General features: G+C 44.6%; 1 protein-coding gene and 1 long non-coding RNA gene across 6 annotated transcripts in view; one reads left to right on the top strand and one right to left on the bottom strand.

Moving 5' to 3' along the window:
• The window catches only part of LOC310756455, a 351,789-nt gene that overhangs the window by 44,326 nt on the left and 285,024 nt on the right, over positions 1–22,439 (bottom strand). The window lies entirely within an intron of this gene.
• The window catches only part of GAS2 (growth arrest specific 2), a 126,067-nt gene continuing 119,020 nt past the window's right edge, over positions 15,393–22,439 (top strand). For 4 of the 5 annotated variants that reach the window (XM_083599957.1, XM_083599951.1, XM_083599955.1 and 1 more), the window contains exon 1: positions 15,393–15,656. The gene's annotated coding sequence lies outside the window, so the exon portion shown is untranslated. Of the gene's footprint in view, positions 15,657–16,594; positions 16,796–22,439 lie in introns of those variants that run through there. The other variant, XM_083599956.1, reaches the window with a different exon arrangement.

Below are 22,439 nucleotides of genomic sequence, written 5' to 3'. Positions count from 1 at the left end.
ACCACAGCATGCCTTGGAAACTCTCACTTTCTTCTCAGAGCTTCTCCTTTTTTATGTCCATGGAGTTTTCTTGGCAAAATACTGGAGTGGTTTGCCAGTTCCTCTCCAGGTGGATCACATTTAGTCTAAATTCTCGGCTAAGACCTGTCCGTCTTGGGTGGCCCTGCATGGCATAGCTCATGGTTTCTTGAAGTTATTCAAGGCCCTTTGCCACGACAAGGCAGTGATCCATGAAGGGGTATTCCATGTACTATGATACAATAGATCAGAGCTGATATTAAAAACTGCAACAACTTCATCTGCAAACTGAAGCAGAATAGCTCATGAAAAGTAATGACGCTTGATTCTGCTGAATTTAAAAACAGATCCTAAATCTTAGCATTCCGGAAAAAATGTATGCTCGGACTTGAAGCCTGGAGAAATTGCCATTAAATTGGGTTTTAATAGGAAAAAGTGTGTGTGACACAAGTCATTTTCTTTCTGCCTTTACAGTGAGCAATACCGCAGAAACATCCAGAAACATCCCCTTTTCAATTATTTCTCCTTCCCAAGACACCCGATTCTAACCCTTATCATTTTTAAAATAGTACTTTCACTACTGAAGGAAGCCCACATGGGGTTCTCAGGTAGCTGCCCATCCAGGCATTGACCAGACCAAACCCTGCTTAGCCTCAGCAATGTGACAGCTTCATATACCCCCAAGACTCAGACCATGTTCTGGAACCTAGCCAAGAAAGTAAAAAAGCTACACACAGGGACTTGATAAGCAGTTAATGGTCCCACTGATTTCAATGGGAACTATTTACTGGGGAGCATATCCCGTTCAATACGGTAGGGCTTCCTTCTGCTGAGCGCCTGAGGACCCCCGTCCTGCCACTCACCACCTGGCCTAGGGCAGGGCCTGACAGGCTCCACAAAGGACTGCTGCAGCCGCTGGGCAGAGAGGGCTCCGTTTTTGTTTTTAAATTGCTGTTATTTTTTACCTATGTCATTTTAAACTGTGATATTAATGCTACATTCTTAGTTTTAGATGTTGATTTATGTGGAAATTGTTTTCCATTTGGTTGTGTATTTTTTTGATGTGGTTTATTTATTGTTTATGACTTTTGTAATTATGTAAAACTTGTCAAGTTGTAAGCTGCCTTGAGCATTGTTTTTTTTATATAAATATTTATTAGATTTTCCAATTTTATATAAACACAAAAAGAAAAAGAAAAATATTAAAAACAAATCGATTTCAATAACAATCTTTCAATAACATATTTCTTTGACTTCCTCATACCTCCCCTTCTTGTTCTCTAGTTCAACCTGTTAATTCAGCAAATCCTAATCTCTTAACATTCCTTTTTTTAAAAATAAGCCTTATTTTCATTCAAACTTTTTTTTTAAATAATAACTTAAACAATTTTAGTCCCCATTATCTTTATGATGACAGCTAGAGACCACCAAAGCTCAAACCAGCATCTTTTCAAAGTTCATTAATTTTATAGTATTTCTGTAAATAGTCCTTAAATTTCTTCCAATCTTCTTCTGCTGACTTTTCTCCCTGGTCGCGGATTCTGCCGGTCATTTCTGCCAGTCCCATACAGTCAATCAACTTCATCTGCCATTCTTCCAGAGTGGGTAGATCTTGAGTCTTCCAGTGCTTTGCTATAAGTATTCTTGCTGCTGTTGTAGCATACATAAAAAAAGTTCTGTCCTTCTTTGGCACCAAATGGCCGACTATGCCCAAGAGAAAAGCCTCTGGTTTTTTCAAGAAGGTATACTTAAATACCTTTTTCATTTCATTATAAATCATTTCCCAGAAAGCCTTAATCTTTGGGCACGTCCACCAAAGGTGAAAGAATGTACCTTCTACATCCTTACATTTCCAGCATTTATTATCGGGCAAGTGATATATTTTTGCAAGCTTGACTGGGGTCATGTACCACCTGTATATCATTTTCATAATATTCTCTCTTGCCTTGAGCATTGTTTTTAACTGTGGAAAGGCGGCATACAAATAAAATGATGATGATGATGATGATGATGATGATGATGAATGGTCATGCATAGAATTGCACTGCTACTGTGCTTGAAAATGTTCAGTGATGTGTCTGTTTTCTTACATTTACATCCTGCCTTGCTTGTGTCTTAGAACTCAAGAAGGCATACTAGTGCTTCCCAGGTAATCACCTGCTTAGCTTCAGCAAGATGGTAGCTTCATGTGCCTGTAGACCTTTTCCTCTTTTTTTCTCTTCTTTCCTTTTTTTTTATCACAGATTTGAAGACCCAGTGTCTGAATTCTCAATAACTTAAAAGCATGTAATAGTTTCAGTTAAAGGATTCCTAATGCGAGAGCCTGGCTTCTCACTCTCAACTCTGCCTATCACATTCAAGAGTTAAATGAGTAGCTTGCTTTCCGTTTGTCTTCATTATTGGCTTCTCTGGACATCTGCTTTTAGAGCTGGCTTGAAATTTGAACCTGCTATATTCAGCAGCATGTGTTATTAATGTACATTGGGTAAGCAGCATGCCCATTGTTTGTAAATCAGAATATGATTAAGAGCAATAAGCAGCAAAATCTCAGCCAACAGCAAATTAGGAAAACGTGCTTGAAGTGCAGGTCCTAAATGCATAGAAAAACAATCTCATTTACCAGAAAGGAGAGAGAGAGAAACCGAAGATGCTTTGCAGTCATCCTCAATAACAGCTGTGCAGCTTCACTGAAATGTCTCAGGGCCAGTTCATTCTGCTGCTGCTGCTGCTGTTGTCATCTGTTCAGTATTCGTAATAGCACATCTAAATGATCAGAAATTTTGGTCCAGTCCTTCCAGGTCTGTGTGGGTTTGCATGTAAAAATGAAAAAATACACACACATGGAAATGGAAAGCTAACATATCAAAGAGATGACAGTGCTGAGGTGCTACCTTTCCACATTCAGATTTTCCTACTTGGGGTATTTTGATATGAAGAGTATTTGAAAATGTAATTATGCACATATTTCAAGTGGCATAATACCAGGAGGACTGTTCGAATAAGCTTTCAAATCTTGCGAGATGGTATCCAATGAAGTTCTTGGCAGAACCCCAATATTGATTTGGCTACTTTCAGAGAGGCACAAAGATGTTGGTCAATAACTTACTTCAACATGAGGACTGGCATTCTCATGGTGAATTTCCTGATCCCTATTTTTATTGTGAAGCAGAGCTCCCCAGATGAATTGGGCTCATCTATTCAGTGATGTTGCAGCACACTGAATGCTAGTTCTCTGCTTCCTTGGAGGTTTTTAAGCAGAAGTTGGATGGTCATCTGTCATGGATGCTTTAGCTGAGATTCCTGCACTTCAAGGGGTTGGACTAGATGATCATTGGGTCCCTTCCTACTCTAAGATTCTATGATCACTCAAGTGGGTGAAAGGTGGGGAAGCTTTGATGGCCCCAACTTGTTCAGCTTCTCAATACATTGTGGGTAACGAATTCATGCTGCAAGTAATATATACACCTGCTGAGTTTCCTCTTATTTGGGATAAGGGAGATGTGATTGCTCAGTCCATATAGATGAAGCAAGGACCCTAGTGGGTCTTGATGTTGCAAATGCATTTCAGAGGTGCATTGCCATTGGTGGAGTAATATTTGGTCGTAGATATGAAACTTGACCTGCCCTTTTTCAAGGGTTGGAATTTCTCTTTGAGACTACAGATGGCTGGACTTGCCACCAAAGTCTTCAGCAGAGCCTCAGGACTGGAGGAAGGTGGACCTGCCAGCACTCTTTAGGCTCTGCAATGTTTAAATGGACGATGACTTCATCTGGTAATGGAAATGGGATCCATACTTGGAATGGGGTCAAAAAGTTGGCTCACACACGTGAAAGGCTCAAAAACAAAAGGAAACAATCTAAAATCAGAACCTGATGCTATCTCCTATTGAAATTAATACTTTTTTTTTCACCGACTTCATTAGAAGCAGATTTGTCATTTTAAAAAATACTTTAGAATACTGCAAATACAAGGTCAATTTCACACAAGAGCTAGCAAACATTTGGAACACGTTACTGGGGAAGGAAACTGAAACAAAAATATTAATGAGTTTATGAGAAACTTAGATTTGTATCCTGCAAGGAAGAGACTGTATAGTAACATAAAAAGCAGAAATGTGGGATTATAGATAAAGGAAGTGCAGATGGGCAAGCTGACTGGGCTTTACTTTGCTTTCTACAAGTTTTTAAAAACTGCATTCTTCTGGAATGGTAACGTTTTCAGGCTTTCTTTTCTTTGTATCCTTTCTCATGTGCTTTTAAAGGAGTAGTTTATTGCTTTCTTAGAAAAGCAGTTGCTCTGAGTCTTAGATAATGCAACAATATGATTGTGAAACAGAATCACACTTAGTGTTTATGTGCAGCGTATTTCAGGTTTTCGAAGCACTTCATATACATCATGCCAGTAATCCACAGAAGAATGATAGATTGGCCAGGATGCCTGTTCCCATGTTGTGAGGGGAGAACACATGAAAAGGGATTGAAGGTTTGCAAAAGAGCTGCCTTTTTTAAAAAAGAAAGAAAGCGTAGCATAGGCTGTCATAAATCATGTGATCATTTCCCCAGATGGTTCAAGAGAAATGATTACATTGACTTTATGTTAGAACACAGGTGAGATTCAGTGCTGGCTGGTGTCCCTTGGGACCAGAAGAGTGGAAGACGTGGAGACCAACAGTTGGTGGAGCCAGAGCCAATGTTTGGTGGAACCATTTTCTCAAGAGGTTGCAAGAAGGCAGGCAGATGGAGGCTGGCTGGGGGCAGATTGAAGTTGCTTGGGCAGTGCCCCATTTAACCTAACGGACCAGCCTCTGCTGGTTAGATTATTAGGGATATAAGTTAGAGCCTTCTCAGTGATGGTACCTACCCCCCTCAGCCCCCTTCCTAGAAATATCTACGTTAGCATCTCCACATGGGTGTCCTCCAGACATTTTGAGCTACAAGTCCCATGTTGCCTGGGGCTGATGGGAGTTGTAGTCCTAAACATCTGAAGGCTCATCTACCTGAACTCTTCCTTGCTGCAGGCCCTTCGTAGCCAGCTGCAAGTATTTCTTTTTCCATCTGCTTTTGGCATGAGAATAATATTTTCTTCTTTATTCTGTGCTATTTTATGACTGTTCTGCTTTCTGTTTGTTTTAAAGTACTGCTTAAATGAATGTCAACATGGTAGTAGGAGTACGGTGCTTTGCTGTTGTTTTTTACTCTGTAATGGGAGCTAATAAAGTACAAATAAATGAAAATAAAACAACACAATGCCCAGACTCAACCGATTCAGCAAATAGATTCTTGGAAAGGGACCCAATATCAGTCAGATCAGTACAACATCATAAACTATGCAGAGGTACCACTGTTGCAAGTTTGCTATATGTAATATATTGTAGGAGCTTTTTCTGACAGCCCCTTTGTTTGATTTCCACAACTTTCATTCCAACTCTTTTCTCTCCTCTGCATCTCATGCCTTCTTATAACTTCCATGCCTCACTCATAATCAACAACATTTAGAAAAATACAAGACAAGGAAGGCTTTTATGAATGGGAAGTGGGAAAAGTAATTACTTCAGTTGCAAAACAACAACAACACAAAAGGGAAAATAGGAGTTGTAGCTAACCCTACATTGTTCTCTATTGGATTTATGATGGCACCTTCCCAATTTTAGTGACTGAGAAGATTTAAATTTTGCATTGGTTCAACTATAGGCCAGTTGCTGTGACAGGTGCTTCATGTCCAGACACCCATATTGGAGGCTGATGGGCCATAGCACCCCAAATGGTGAACTAGGGGATAGTCCAGATATGCAACACATCATAGCGTGCCCCTTAACCTTGGCCAACCCTACTAATCAACAACCAGCAGATGGACTGCTTGATTTCAGGATACACACTCAGTGCCTATGCCAAAACCTGCTGACATTGGTAGTCCATAAAGTTGTGGCAGTCCCAATACCACTGTCCTGTATCTCATTGTTATTATATTATACACAGCCCCCTCCGTGCCTGTGGCTGCTCTGCACTTGGGCCCACAAGGCATGAATAGCCCTGGTACAAGGACAGTGTTGAGCCTCTTTCCATTCCAATGTCTCAGCTGCTCTTCTGGCTTCCCAGTTGCCTCAGAATATTCATGTGGAAAAGCAGAGTTTTCTTCAAACATGAGCCTTGCAATCCTATGGGTTTAGACCATTGCTAGTCTAGCCCACGGATAGCCAATATGGTGCTGCTCTAGATGTTTTGGACTACAACTTCCATAACCTCTGACTATTGACCACCCTGCCTGGGGCTTTTGGGAGTTGTAGTACACAACATCAAGGGGGCATCACATCTCACATCTCCTTAAATGGGTAAACAGGTCCACTGGCACAAAAGTTGAAGATGGAACTGCTAGACAGAGAAAAGCTGCAATCCAGTGGCACTAGGGAGTACATCCATATTGGTTTTCTTTAGGATATCAGGCACATGGATGAGCACAACTGACCCCCAAAGCACAGATGTACGAACTGCTTCAACCCATATTGGCTCCCTCCCTTTTCAAATAAGTGACTGAAATAAGGCAGAACTAGCCACAAATGAGGCATCCCTAGCCAGCTTTCCATTGGAGAATTGTACTTCTTGTGCTCCCTATTGAACGTAACAATGTTAATTGGCATTATAACAAACCTCTTTTTAGTATCACTGGCTACTAACCCTGAGCTGTGCTCTACCCCTACTGAGGAAGCGTGCTTCTGAATACCAGCTGCTGGAAGCTGCAGGAGGGGAAGAGTGCTGTTGCATTCTGGTCCTGTTTGTGAGCTTCCCGGTGGATTCTGGTTGGCCACTCTGAGAACAGTGTTCTGAAGTGAAGGCGCAAGACAGGTGTTTATCATGATGTGAGCTGCGCACAGGCGGTCTGAAGTGTGCGAGCGAGCTACCACCATTCCTGTGGAGCCTCCTTTTATTGAGACAAACATGCAAGCTAGACAAATACATTTTTGGGCTGTGACCTTTACACATCTTCCATCCCGAAATCGTGGGGTAGTACAAAGTTATTCTGACACCTCTTCCACAGCGTCATTTTCCCCTTGCCCAGTGTATGACGAATGGAGACAACAGGTCTTAGGGAAAAACTTACAGACAGGACACCGCTGACTCTGAGACTGCAAAAGGTCAGACACAGGGGACGATGTTCTAGACAGCTTGTGGCTTGTCTGAGGGGGGGTTGTGCCCTGCACCCCAGGGTCACGCATGCAGGCAGACTGTGGCTGCCTGCTGGTGGGGAAGTGTGCTCCCTCCAGACCCCACTCCCCACTCCGCGATATCCCTACAGTATTCTGCTGTCTGCAGGGTCTCTTAATTCAGGGAAGTATACACTCTTCAACGAAAGAACAAATCTCTGCCTTAAAAAAAAAAGGACTTGAATTGTAGTGCGGTAGAGGCTAGGCCATGGGACATGGGTGTCACTGTGGTCTAAACCACTGAGCCTCTTGGGCTTGCCGATCAGAAGGTTGGCGGTTCGAATCCCTGCGATGGGGTGAGCTCCTGTTGCTCAGTCCCAGCTCCTGCCAACCTAGCAGTTCGAAAGCATGCCAGTGCAAGTAGATAAATAGGTACTGCTCCGGTGGGAAGGTAAACAGTGTTTCTGTGCGCTGCTCTGCTTTCGGTGTTCCATTGTGCCAGAAGCGGCTTAGTCATGCTGGCCACATGACCGGGAAAAACTGCGGACAAACACCAGCTCCCTCAGCCTGTAAAGCAAGATGAGCGCCGCAACCCCAGAGTCGTCTGTGGCTGGACGTAACTGTCAGTGGTCCTTTACCTTTACCTTTTTTAGAGGCTAGGCCAATGTGTTATCAGTTGCTCTCTAGGACCAACTCAGTAACAATAACTCTCCCATTCTTAAATTTTAAAATGTTGGGGTTGATCATGAGGGACCCTGAAAATGTAAGGCAAGACGTTAGCATCTTAAATAACATTTTTTATATTTCCTCTGCAAACCTTATTAAAAGTTGTCCTTTGAAGAGTTGCCAAACTTGGAGACAAAATTCAATCACAAGTGTGAAACAGAAAAGGCGCAAACTTTGTTTGAAGTGCAAATCCCTCCATTATTTGTAGCTTATAATGTAGATTTCAGCTGTATGTTTGGCAGTCGGGTCTAACCAGGCCTTCTTCTATAGGGTTTGCTCTGAGTTGTGCAGATTTACTAGCCTTTGTTAAGCTATATTTTGCAGAATGCATTAGCATTTGATGGCTGCTCAGCAAAAGCAAGAATATAAGCTCAGTAAATGTATCACATGCAAGAGAGAGAAAAAGTACAGACTAACTAAATATAGACAATTTGGCATGTTCTCCTCCCAGCCATATGTCTTGGACCATTGTTTAAGGCACGCATTATCCACCATTTTAAGGGGGAGTGTGTATGTGGCTGCACAATCTTTCCAACTTTTTAAAAACGTGCTCTACAGTTAAATACACATATACATAACTGGCTAGTTTATAGCCTGGAATCTGGAATAAGTTCAGAGATTCATTCCAAATGCAGGCTTTTTCTTGAGCAAAGTATGAAGTCATGCATTTTCTGGAAAATTTTGGATTTTCTTGATCCTGTGTACTTCAAAGTGCACAGAATCAAGTTTAAAAGACCATTTACCAGCAATATATAGATAGCAAGGAGGAGTATGACTGGTGCCAGTGGATGGACTAAGTTCTTCTCCAACTATTACCAAAAGCAATTTCCTCCAGTTCTGCTAAGGTGGTACAACCCATGTTTCTGTCCCCAAGGCAGCTGTCAGTTTACTTGTATGTGGATTTTGGAGGAATGGCTTCAATCAGTCTGGCTTCAGGCGTCAGGGAAGAAGTATGGTAGAAAAAAAGCAATTTCTATTTTATCTATGCAGGCTTTGCCAACCTGGTGCCCTCCAGACGTTTTGGATTATAACTCCCATCTGCCCTCTACAACTCCTGTGTTGACTGGGGCTGATGGGAATTGTAGTGCAAAACAGCTGGAGTTTATCATCTGAAGCTGATCTCTTGCAAGGAACAAACTTCTTGTGCAGCAAAAAGAAGACAATTAAACAGAGGAGGTGGGGTCTGCAATCTGTCTGGGTTACTTCAAATCTGTTTACATGCGTTGGGGCCATTGCAAGAAACTAATTAGGTGGATTTTGTTAGGGGCAGCCATTGTTTTATGTTATAGAAGATGGTTTTAGTTGCTGATGTATTAAAAATAAAATGGATTAATTGTGTGATCTAACCACGTATTTGATTCTTAACTGAAAACGGTGGTTTGGATGTAATGCTAAACCATAGTTTAATGTTATGACAAAAAGCCTACCCTCGGACTTCCGGGTTGGCGCCTCCGGCAATGGCGGAGCTCCTCCAATCGGGAGGAACTTGCTCCGTGAAAAGCAGGGTCTGACCGCCACGGCGAAGGCGGAGACCCATAGAAATCACAGGCGGGAGAAGCCTGTGAACTTGGGATTCAGCTGGCACCTTTTGTGCCTCCCCTACTCGCGGGGAAACCCTGTTTTGGGGATCCGGAGTGACATGGGTGAGCGGCGCGGTGCTTTGAATCGACCGCTTCTTTCACGGAGTGAAGCCGCATTGCTGCTGCCGGAGAGCGCTGACTTTTTCCTGTGGACAATTGGATTTTAAACAACTACCCGTGAGTAGAATGGAAAATTGGATCTTGAAATACTTTAATTTGGCACCGAAGCGGGAAGGTTCTAAACAGGAAGTCCGCCTTCCGCTTTTGTAAATAGATTGAAGCAAAGACGCTACAAGCTTAAGTCTTTGAAAGCTTTTGACAAAGGATTAAATTTCCACCGGACAAAAATATATAACCCCCCTTGGAAGCAGGAGAAGAGGGGGGAAGTTTTGGATCTAGTGTGCCTGCAGGAGAGAGTGAAAATCAAATTGCCACTGCTCTGAACCTGGAAAAGGGCTGCCAGATGACGTTTGGGGAATGTTCATTGACAGAACGGATTTGACAGCTAGCTAAAATAAGAAAGACACTGTTTCCATTGTCCTCTTCTGCGTTTAAAAATGGAGGAAAAAGTAACCGAAAATTGAAACTATTGTTATTTGCTCGAGTCGTGCTTGAAAGAATTGATACAAGTGGAGACTGTTTCCCTCTAGAGGGAGCATGTGAAACTGTTACAGGAGTGTAACAGGGAGACCTCCAGCTGCAAGATAAAGATTCTGAGAACCAGAGACTGACCTTGGACCATTTAAAATGTTGATAGGAGAAGCTATTGTGACTGTATTATACAAGATAAACTACTCGCTGGAACAGCTCCATAAAAAGACAGATGACACGATCTTTAAAATTGACAACTTGGAACAGAAAGTGACTAATTTGAGTCAAAAAGTGAGTACCAACACAGAAATAATTCAGGATTTGGCACAGGAACATATTTTGGTCGGGCAAATGGTGGAGGAAAAGGAGAAAGCTGATGTTGTGAAACCAAAAGTAGTACAAGCGGGATCCTTAATTTTTCAGAAACAAATTGAGGATTATAAATTGAGGTCTTTCATGATTGAACCTAGCAAAAGTCAAATTTCAAGGTTTGGATCCCGGCTTGGATTGAAGAAGGAAAGTTGGAAAGAACCCTCTATCCAGGGATTGACTGACTTTTGGGACATGGACTTGGGTTTGGAGGAGCCTGAAGTTTTGGGGGCCTCTAGAATTGGAGGAATCCTGAAATACGTCCTGAAACTCTTTATGGACTTTACTTTTAACTTTGGAAATCTGGCTGAACTGTCCAGAAGGAACAAAAGTATTGCTAGGTTGGAGTTTTCCCGAGATTTGCTCCTGAGCATCAAAGAATATGAAGAAGACCTGCAGAAGGGACTTGGAAAAGATTTAAGAGCCTCGGACATAAAATCACCAGGTTGATGGACTATATGGAACTGACGGAAAGGACTGGCAGAATCCGAAGCCAGGGAGAGGAGATAGTGGAAGATTATTGGAAAATTTAAAGTGTTTATTTAGAAATTGTGTTAAAGTAATGACTGTTAGAAAAATGGTGGAATGATATTTTATGGATTTAGCAGAAATGCTATAAGAAGTTAGGTGCATATAAGTAATTTACCCTTAATGGGAAATAAGGTTAAAGAATATGTTATTTATAATATGATAGAAAATAGAGAAAGATGGAAAGGATTTGCTGAAACAAGTACTAAAAGTGGGATACAAAAAGGGAGGTGTGAGGAAGTCGAGGAAACAAGGGAATGAAGGACAGAGTATGGAAAAGGAGGGATGTTTTTAAATTGTATTTGTTTTGTTTTATTTATGTGTCTAGTTTAATGGGTTTAGGTTGGGTTTGTATTGTTTATATATTGTATTGTATTGTTTTTGTTTTTCTTCTTTTTTCTTTTCTCTTTTTTGTCTTTTTCTCTAATTTTCTGTAACTTTTAAAAGTAATAAATATTATTTTTTTTTAAAAGGAAAAAAACAAAAACAAAAAAGGCCTAACCTTCCTCCAGATGTTTCCCCTTCCACATCTGGTGAGGCTGTAAGGAGTTCAGAAGCCTTTTCTGATTTTTGCTTAATTACAGTTTGTCTTATGTTGTTCAAGCACAAAGCAAACTATGGTTAATCCTAACTATGGTTAGTGGAAACAGGGCAACTTAAAACCATAGTTCATAAAGCTGATTCATGTTCACTTTCCTTAGTTAATATTAACCACATTTTTGGGTTTGGAAGATGTGCTGAACTCTGCTTATTCTTAAATAGAAACAGGAGGTTCTAATCTCCTCCTCACAGCCTTGTGAAAGGAGCAGAGAGTATGTGAGCCTGGTAGAGAGGCTAGACTCAACCTCATAACATCTGAACACATCCTCTATGTTTAAAGCAGTTTGTTGCATGTTTTTTGCATTGAATGTTTGATAATAAAAACGTTGGAGCCAAGCCAATCAGCTGCAGAAGACACACAACTCTAAAGAAGCAAAATGGTCTTAAGGCTGGAAGTTATAGTTTATTATAAAACGTTTAAAATACTACGTGCTGTCCAAAGAGTTCCTGCTAAAATATATTAATATATTACAATCTAAGAGTCAGGATACAAAAGAGGAATATACAAGGTTATAGAAAGATTACGTATCGACCAGGTGGGATGGTTACTATAAGTGAATAGCTCAAACACCATTTCTTTTCATAGAAATTTATAGTAAGGTACTGGCCTATGCTGCGATGCAGCCAGGTGGACTGGGGTTGCTGGCTGGACTAGGGTTAAACTGGTTTGCAGATCAAGCCTCAAAGAGTGCAGTATTACACTTACAACATTAGCAGGACAATTCACACCCAAAACTGAAGTGTGCTCAACAGGCAAGTGTTCATTTTGAACTTGGAATTGCATGCTTGGTGCCATGCTCTTGGAATTGCAGCTGTATGGAATCAGTTTCCGACGGAACTTAGACAAGCACCTAGCACCTTTCATTTTTAGGCAGCTATTGAAAACATATATTGTAAAGAGGGCTTTCCCTGAACAGTAGCTTGGCCATTTTATATTGTACTCTGTGTGTAATTTTGCAATTTTATGCTTTTAAGACCTGTATTTTACATCGTTATGTACATTTCATTTTTGCTATATATGTTGACTTTTGGCATTTCTGTTGTACAAATGCTTTGGAAGAATTTGTTGGAAAGTGGTTTACAAATCCTATGATGATGATGATGATAATTTATTTATACTGCGCCCATCTGGCTGGGTTTCCCCAGCCACTCTGGGCGGCTCCCAACAGAATATTAAAAACATGATGAAACATCAAACATTAAGAACTTCCCTAAACAGGGCTACCTTCAGATGTCTTCCAAAAGTCAGATGGTTGTTTATTTCCTCGACATCTGATGGGAGGGCGTTCCACAGGGTGGACGGCACTACCGAGAAGGCCCTCTACCTGGTTAAAGAGATGAAATGCTCTAATGATTGCATATGCTCCATGCACCCTTTCTAGTGTATGGAAGAATTTGTATGCAGAGTCACTATTTGCATAAGAAGTCACCATGTTTTAAGTCATTATTCCTGCAATATGCTACCACAGCTGCCACCGAAGTGCCCCCAGATTTTCTGCCTACTGAGCACCAAGCTTCTTATTTAAATGGCAGCAACTTTATAGCCCATCAAGTCTGGGGCAGTTCCACTAATTGCAATATAACCCATGCACAACAAAAGTGAGTAGAGCCAAATGTGGAAGAACACTGTCATTTTACTAACTGAACTATTGTTTATGAAAGAAGATCTGCGTAATGTTGGGACTTGTATAATCAGAAATTGTTGGGTTACATTGGCACTCTGCCCTGCAATCCATATGAGATATAGTTGTGCCATGCAAAGGTCTCTTTCATTACAGCAGTGCCAATTTGTAGGCTCTGCATGTCCATCACATTGTGTTTAAAAGATGTGCTCAACATTTCCAGTATTTTAAAATCCCATCACCACGAGGCAATTCCCTCTGCAGCAAGGCTATCTCAGCTTCCATTACAGTACATGAGGACTGGTTATGGCTGTACTGGTGCTAGAGAGGACCAGTGCAACTAAAAGAATGCTCTGAAGAACAACATTGTTTAAAATGTGCTCGGAAAGGTCCTGGGATGTTGCATAGATGCATCTGTTCCACAGGCAAATAGTATGTCTCAAGCAAGCAGCCGGTTAAGGCAAAGTCATTGAGATTAGTCCATTGTAACTACAAGTAGTTGCATGAGAGCTACACATTGGAGCATTTGGAGCCCAGGAACCATGGCCGTCTTACCCATAGGCACTAGGGGTGTGGAGCACCCAGGCGCCGGGCTCTCAGAGTCCAAGAGTCCGGGGCCAGAGAGTTGAGTCCGGGGAAGAGCCAGCCCATCAGTCGGAGTGCCGTGATGGGCTCTTCTGCTGCGGGCAGCTCTGCACTGCGAGTTTGGAGGGCAACCAAGCCAGCGAGATGCTGAGGTGGCCAGCCAGCTAGCTCCACCCTCCTACACGCCTGGGACTGGGTGGTGGTGGCCCTAGGTGGATCTTTGCACCCCGGCGCAGCATATGCTTAAGACAGCCCTGCCAGGAACTGACCATGTCACAAAACTGTCAGTTGTCAGTCCACAAGTATATACTGACAGTATTTTGGACTGGATAGTTTTAGGTACCAGACAGTCATAGGCTGGAGCAGACCTGTAGTCCAGCATCCTGTTACCACAGTGACCAACCAGATGCTCTGTGTGAACCAGGTCTTGGTCTGGGCATTCAGTCAAGTGATGCAGTTCTCTGCATATAAGGCACTTCCTTAGGAGTCAGAGATGTACTTGCACGAGACCTACAGATGCAGCCCTACCATGAAGAAAGGTGAAGTGATGGTCTCAGGCTGTTGATTTTGAGTGCTGGTGAGAATGGCAGAGTGGGAGACAAACAAGCCTGATTTAAGGAGGCTAGGACAGACATGAGGAGCCTGTGGCCCTCCAGATACAGTGGTACCTCTGGTTATGTACTTAATTCGTTCCGGAGGTCTGTTTTTAACCTGAAACTGTTCTTAACCTGAAGCACCACTTTAGCTAATGGGGCCTTCTTCTGCTGCCGCACCACCGGAACATGGTTTGTGTTCTCATCCTGAAGCAAAGTTCTTAACCCGAGGTACTATTTCTGGGTTAGCGGAGTCTGTAACCTGAAGTGTATGTAACCTGAAGCGTATGTAACCCGAGGTATCACTGTATTGATATACTCCAATTCCCATCACCGCAAGCCAAGCATGACCAATGGTCAGAAATGATGAGTGTTGTAGTCTAACCGCATCTGGAGGGCCACAGACCCCCCCCCCCCCCCGCTTTGCTCTAGGGAGTTCTTTTGTGCAAATCTTTCTGTTGTTCATTTAATTGACTCTTATCCAGGAGAGCTTTCTAGGAGATTGTACCATGTTAATTAGTGTGCGGGTTTCACGTGGACATCCCACTTCACACACCAACATGTCTTTAGCCTTGCAGAGAGAAAGTGTATGTGGAATTAATGTGTAAGTGGATTAATGTGGTTTGAGCTTTATCAAATGCTTGGGAAAGGCAGAAAATGCCCATGAAAGTTAATGCTACAGCAAACCAGCCACAACACTTTATTGTGTTTTCAAATCAGTGGGAACTTTGCCACTGACTTCAATGGGATGCGCCTCTCACCCAATGATCTTTTTAGGAAACAAAGCTAAAAATTAAACCATCTCCAAAAGAAACATTTTACAACATACTGTGGTGTCGCAGTAAACGCTTTTCAATAAACCCCAGCCTGCTTATTATTATTTTTAAAGGGTATTTCTCACCCATCCCTCCTTCCCCTCCACCAGAATATTGGAAGCAGCATAAATAAGAGCTGGACCCTTCTCAACCCAAAGTCCTTGCCAATAGTTTGTAATTCAATATCTGCGTTTCAAGGCTGGGTAAAGCGGTGTCAATTGTATTTGCCGTGTCGTTGTTTCAACGGCCCCCCCTTTCCCTCCACCAGAAAAAAGTAAGCGTTAAACTTCCGTTCAGTCTATGTGGACTGATGAAATGTAGGAAATCTGTTTCTGGCGAGGGAAAAAAAAGGTTTCCCAAAGAGAGCACCAAGTAGAGAGAGAGATCAGAAGTATGAAGAGTGGCAGTAGTGCTGCTGCTGCCGGGCTGCTCAGGCGAGGAAAGCAGGACGGACTGCAAGAGAAGAGCTTTGGGGCATCGCGCACAGAAAGTGAGTGAGAATTTTTTGCAAAGGGCGAGAGAGGCGGGCGTGAAATGCTGGCTGGCTACTAATAAATAGCCGGGGAGGTGGGGGAAAGAACTCTGGTGGCCGCCGCCGAGAAACATTAACAAACATCTGACGAGGGTGGGTTTTTTTTTCTTTCCTTTTTTGCAGCTGATCTAAACAAGGGGAGGGCGTGTGTTTAAGTGCGCGGCGCGTTGTTTGTTTCACTGCTGCAGTTCAGTTTAAAGGAGAAGACTGCAGAAGAAAAGAAGGGAGCCGTTTTAGCCCTGTGAGGTCCGCACCTCCAGGGTTTTCTATTGTTTGTCCACCTCGCTCGCCTTGCAAGGCGTTGGCGAGCAAGCGGCTCACCTTCCCAGGCACTTTGGCAAGAGGGGAACGCGCTCTCGTCCTCTCGCCCACGCGGCGGGCTTAGTCTCGCCTCGCCAAAGTTTACAAACAAGCGTGCAGCGGGAGTCTGCTTTTCTGCGAGTTGGGAACGATCGCATTTTTAGTTTCAAAGTTGGCAGGAAAGAGAAAGAGGGGAACGGTGCGTGGTGCGCGCCGCTTTCTTTCGAGCGTCGTCGTTTCCACTTTCAGGAGCTTGCTCGCGCTCTGCAGCAGAGCTTTTTGCGCATGAAAGTCAGGGTTGAATACAGATAAGAGAAAGCCATCTCCGCCCCCCAAATGAATGCTGGCATTGTCTTTTCCCTTAATGAGCGGGCTCATCGCGTACAGAGCGAAGCCCTCGCTTTAAGCCCTGTATGCGCGTGAGGCGGGGAAATATTGTTGTATATACAGTATGTCCTATATCTGCAACATTGCGCCATTCGGTAAAAGTATTGTTAAAGAAGCTAAGTTCAGATTTCCTTAGCGATCTGCAGAAAGGAAGGGGGCGGGGCGGGTGGATCTAGAAGATCGTCAGAAGAAGAGCTCTCTCCAAGGTGGGATGGAATACAAGGATTTCTGCAAATTAGATTTTTGTAGCCGGTCCAAAGAGGGATAAGTAACTAGGCACCTGGAGTCTCTTCGCACACCCTCCTGGATCTAGGCCATCATACGGTTGTATGGGGGGAATATCCAGTTTGAGCCTGGATATTCACTAATCAGTGCCTGACAGCCTACTCAAGTCTCATTGAGGGCTATAGGTAAGTGTGCTAGGACTGCAGCGTAATTATAGGCACGCCTTCTCCGAAGTGCCACTCGTGAGTGTGTGTAGGATTGCAGTGTAGGAGGATTACGCAGGGCGCTTCACCCTGCCCTGTTGCACCGATTAGAGGCTGTTCCGTTCAGACTGATAGCCCACCACGTCTAGGACGCTGGGGTTCGGGTAGCAGGCAAATCAAAATAAATAGCTGCGAATGAAGGAACGCAGAAACGATCGTTCATGAAACAGAACATCTACAGGAAATCTACCGCCTTCTGCCGCAGGGTTAATCACGCTGTGTGCAAAAAAGAAATATAGTTACTGTTTTTTAAAAAAATGCATTGTTCTCGGGAAACATCCGCAGTGAGCGTTGCAGCAAGTGTTGGCGGGGGCGGGGTCGCGGGGCAGAGCGCTTCCCTCGCTTAACTGCGGATCTGGAGGTTAACCCTGTCCAGCCCCGCTGGGACAGCGCTTTAAGGCACAGCCCTCCCCGCTCCTTCCACGGCCGACCCCTCCTCCAACTCCCCTGCGGTGGAGAGAGATAGACAAGCAAGCGAGACAGGCTCTCTATTCTTGATGTGTTTTGCAGGGGATCAGGTTACCGCCGGGCTTCTTCAGACTGCTGCTGCCTCCCACCCGCTCGAAAAATGATCGAAGCTCTTTCCCGGAGCGGGCGGGGGGATCCGGGGGACGGGATCGGGGGAGGAGAGCTTTCCCCACTCCGCGGGGAGGGTTTTGCCTCCCTTGGCTTTGGATAGGAAACGCAGGGAGCTTGTCTCTCTCTCTCTCTGCACCGCCCCCCCCCGCTCCTCCTCCCTGCCTTTCCCGTCGCATTGCAGGTTTCCCCCACCTTCTAACGCAGCTCTGCGTAGCTTCGCATTTGCCATCATGCCCATGAACTGCAAGGAGGAGTGGGGAGCGGGGGAGATTTTTTAAAAAATGATTATTATTATCAGCCTTTCTCCAAAAAACCGCATTAAATCTTGGATCAGGGCTACGGTGATGGCGAGCCGACGGCGTGCCAATTGTGATGGGCTTTGTGGCGGGCTGTGACTGAATGGGAAGCTCGCTGGCCTCCTGCAAGGCTGTTTCGAGGGGCCGTAGAGCGGCATGGGGGGACTAGACGCGCCTGCCTTGCGGAGGTTTCGGGCCCTGCAGGCGCAATGCTGATCGGAGGAGCGGGGCGGGTGGGTGGAGGTCAGGCGGTCTCATCTAGACTCCTTAGGAAGCGGCAGGAAAAGCAACAGGTTTGCTGTTAATGGTGGGATGGAAACAGATGCTAGAGTTGCAGTGGGCTTCCTGGTGGATAGTATCTCCCCAGGACTTCTTTTCATGGCAGGGTTCACCTCTAGAACATGCTGCAGAGTAATGGAGAAGGCTTAAGAACACCGGAAAGCGGTCAGACCAATCGTCCATCAGGCTCTGGATTGCCTGCACTGATTGGCAGTTGCTCTCCAGGGTTTAGGCAAGAAGTTTTCCCTAGCCCTCTCTGGAGGCATGGCATAGCCAGGATTTATGTTGGGGGGGGGAGGAGAGAGAGGACTGAGCTATCGAGACTCCATTGGTCAGTTTAAGTATTTTTATTTATTTACTTGCTTTAGGGGGGCAGCTGCCCCCTGCACCCCCCTGGCTATGCCCATGCCTGGAGGTGCTGGGGATTGAACTGTTACCAGGGACCTTCTGCAGGCAAAGCAAAAGCTCCACTACAGAGCTGTGATCCCTCCCACAATGAGCTACACATCCTCTCCTTCCTCCACCAATCCCTGGGTTCTGAGCCTTCTTCCCTGTTAGTTCCCCAGCTGGTTCCTCCCACCATTCCTCTGTGGCCAACCAGTCCATGGCAATCTTTCTCTCCTATTCCACTGTAGTTCTGGGCCACATGGGAGCAGCTCATGAGACTCATTTGTGGTGTAGTGGTTAGAGTGCTGGACTAGGAACTTGAAAGTCCAGGGTTCAAATCACCACTTGGCTATCAAGCTTGCTGAAGTGACCTTGGGTCAGTCGCTGCCTCTCAGTTTAACCTACCTCTCAGGGTTGTTGTGGGGATAAAATGCAGAGCAGGGGAAGAACCATGTGCCCCTTGGAAGAAAGATGGGAGAGAAATGTATTAACTATAACAATAAACTCCTGCTGTAGCTTCTACCTGAGCCACCATCACCTCTACCAATGGCGTTGCCAAGTCTGGTAATATGGCAACCATGTTTCTGTAGTGACCCAGGGCTTCTGGTTGCGATATCACAAAAAATGGTGTCTAAAAAAAGGCAATAAAACTGGAAAGGAGTTCAGCACAGCTTCCCTGCAATGGTTGACTTTTAAAGTTTAGAAGGGCCAAGTTGGCCAAGAAGGAACAGGATAGATTTATAAAATTATGCATGGTGAGACATAGTCTCCCCCTTTTATAATACTAGAATTGAAAGTAATCCAGTGAAACTGACAGGACTGGGGAAATTAAATATTCCATACATCATACCATTAAACTATGACCTTCTCTACGACAAGATGTAGATACCCCTTTCAAGTTAGAGAAGAGGATCAGACAAATTTATGTAGGAAAATAAAATGGTTGATCTAGCTGTGAGGGGTATTTGCAAGTTCCGAAGTGGAATTCATTGAACTCCAGTTGCAACAGTGAAATAACAAAATAGAGGTGTTACCTGGTTCTGTGCTTCCCAGAGGTATCTGGCTGGCTGCTGGGACTAAGGCTGCTCTTATGTTCTCACATGATCTGAGTAGCATGGGAATAAGATGCCGGTAAATGGCTCTGTGCATTAGAAGTAGACCCAGTAGCAGTAGAAGAGACCCAGAAATTGTAGGAGTCAACTAGGACAGCCTGACCATGTGATCATCACATCATCACTGCCTTGTCAGGTTGCTTCAAATGTTATGAAAGGTGCAGGTTAAATCTTTGAATGCAAAGATGTGATTTGAAGCTAACTTGAAACCAAACAGTAGTGTTGTGCTCTGGGTTCAGCAGGAACCTAATTCCTGAGTCAGATTGTGTGGGATGTATTATCACTGAAGCAGTCAAGCACAACATTTTCCTGTTGCCTAGAGTGGACACACAGGGGGATGTGGCTCCAGACAGGGAGGGCTTCCTCTCATACTTGCTCTGGAGCCTCCCCCCCCCCTGTGTGTGACCAGGTAGATGGGTGTGACCCTAGCAGACCCTACAAAAGGGCTAGCCATGCAGCCATCTTCCTCTTTTTTTGGACTCTTTTGCTCTTTTACCATCTTCCTCTCTTCTGGCTCTTAGCACATGGCTCATCCTTACAGAGGATGGAAGTCACAAGGTAGAAAGTCTGAAGCGTAGCTCAAACTTCTTTTCTCTGCAAATGTAACTGTAACCACAAGAAAAAAAGCCTGCCTTCAGAATACTACTCCTGTGAACTGAATGCAAGTAAACTTTACTCTTACTTTTAAACAAGACTATCGTGCTATTATTATTTTAAGAGGGAAATAAAAGGGGAAACTTACCAGGAACAAGCCAGACTGGATTGCTTAGCTTAAATGATTCTAACAAATCCATCAACTTGCTTCCAGCAATCTGCAAGGGAATGTGCTCTTGCTGCTTGCTCACTAGCGTGAGTGAGGAGGGATAGTGTTTAATCAATATATCCTCTCCTACTTTCCTCAACATTCCCACAGATTGAGCCTACTGAATTAGATTCAGGCCTTGGATGAGGTCTGGTTGAGACAGCCACCAATTTCTGCAGATTGGGTTGGAGGACGCAGAGGGAACTGGGGCTGTCCAGGGATGGGGTATCAGGCAAGCAGGAGAGGAATGCATCAGGAGTGCTATGAAAGGCCAAGACCTAGCTGACTGCTGCCTGGGTATTCCTGGGAGATGGGAGGAGCCCAATGCAGCTTGACTCTCCTTTCTGCCTGATGCCCCGCAGGATCAATACCTCCACTCAACACCTGTTGTGATCCTGCATGGTGCAGGGCTCTTCTTTGTTGGTGCCTTCCCTGCAGGGCCGTCTTAAGGGTATCTGGTGCCATGGTGCAAAAATCCCTCCAGCGCCCCACCACCCACATTTCCCTCCCAGTGCGCAGGCTGGAGGGTGGGTCCTCCAGCAAGGAGGAGGCTCTGGGCGCGGCGCGGCATGGCAGAGGGCAGCAAGCTGTTGCCAGGAGGCGCCGCGTCCAGCCTTTCCTCTTCCTTGGCGCCCTCCAGAACTTGGCGCCCGCGCCACTAGCCTCTATGGGTAAGACGCCCCTGCTTCCCTGCAAAGGAGCTGCCTCAGAAGCAGCACTCTGCAGGATCTATGCCTCCACTCTGCAACAACTGTTGCATGGTCCTGCAATTGGTCCTGCATGGTGTTTCCCAGGATGCAAGCCACTTGTGAAGCAGCATCCTGAACGATCAATTCCTCTTCACAACAGCAAGCTTGCAAAGGAGGAGGAGGAGGAAGAAGAAGAAGAAGAAGAAGAAGAAGAAGAAGAAGAAGAGGAAGAGGAGGAGGAGGAGTTTGGATTTGATATCCCGCTTTATCACTACCCGAAGGAATCTCAAAGCAGCTAAAATTCTCCTTTCCCTTCCTCCCCCACAACAAACACTCTGAGAGGTGAGTGGGGCTGAGAGACTTTAGAGAAGTGTGACTAGCCCAAGGTCACCCAGCAGCTGCATGTGGAGGAGCGGAGACACGAACCCGGTTCCCCAGATTACAAATCTACCACTCTTAACCACTACACCACACTGAGCATCCTGCACAACCTAACCCCCATCCTTGATCGGGAGGGAAGGAGAAGGAGTTGCAGCAGCATCTTTCCCCTCCCAAGCATATGTTTAACTCATTTGGGGCTGGATTTGTGGTGGGGCAGCTGGTCCCTGGGTTGACCCAGATGGCGCCTTCTGGATCAGAGCCTGGCGGCAGATAGGGAGGGGGCAGCTTGAGCATGGAGGTTTCCCTTTTTCTAAATAGGTAACTGAATATTTGTGCCAGGCTGAAGTCCTTGGTTTTGTTGAGTGCAGTGTGCCAAGGTGCAATTAAAACATGTGGTCTGAACAAATGAACTGCAGGATCCAGAGTGCAGACTCATAGGTTCAATGTTGCCGTTGTCGTTCCAGTATCTGTATAGTTCAATATCCACTATAGCAGTCAGAAATGCAGAACTGGATGTTAGACGTGTGGCATTTCACACTGTTTGACAATCCTTGGATCTTGGGAAACAGAGGAATCACCCGAGGCAGAGAGAAATATACCTGTGCTTGCAGAATGCAAACTGTATTTCGTTGCAGTTCATTAAAAAATTTAAAAAAGCATTCCCAAGACTGAACAGACTCAGATTGTCCAAGTTAACATCTCCATTCCATGTGCAAAACCTTCCTTTTTTTGTCAAATCTTTTTTGTTAAGTTTTGCATTGCAAATTAAAATTCAAACATTAAACATGAACATAATTATTTAGAACAGGCTTCCACAACCTCGGCCCTCCAGCTGTTTTGAGACTACAATTCCCATCATCCCTGACCACTGGTCCTGCTAGCTAGGGATCATGGGAGTTGTAGGCCAAAAACAGCTGGAGGGCCGAGGTTGAGGAAGCCTGATTTAGGATTCCCTGAATCCTTCAACTCCCCTCCGTCCTTCCATGGTTACCATTGTCAATCTTTTCCCAACTGCTTCTCTTATTTTTTCTCTCTCTATTT

The sequence above is a fragment of the Podarcis filfolensis genome (genome assembly GCF_964270895.1).
Source record: "Podarcis filfolensis genome assembly, chromosome: 1".
NCBI classification, from domain to species: Eukaryota; Metazoa; Chordata; class Lepidosauria; order Squamata; family Lacertidae; genus Podarcis; species Podarcis filfolensis.
This window is presented reverse-complemented; position numbering and strand designations above follow the sequence as displayed.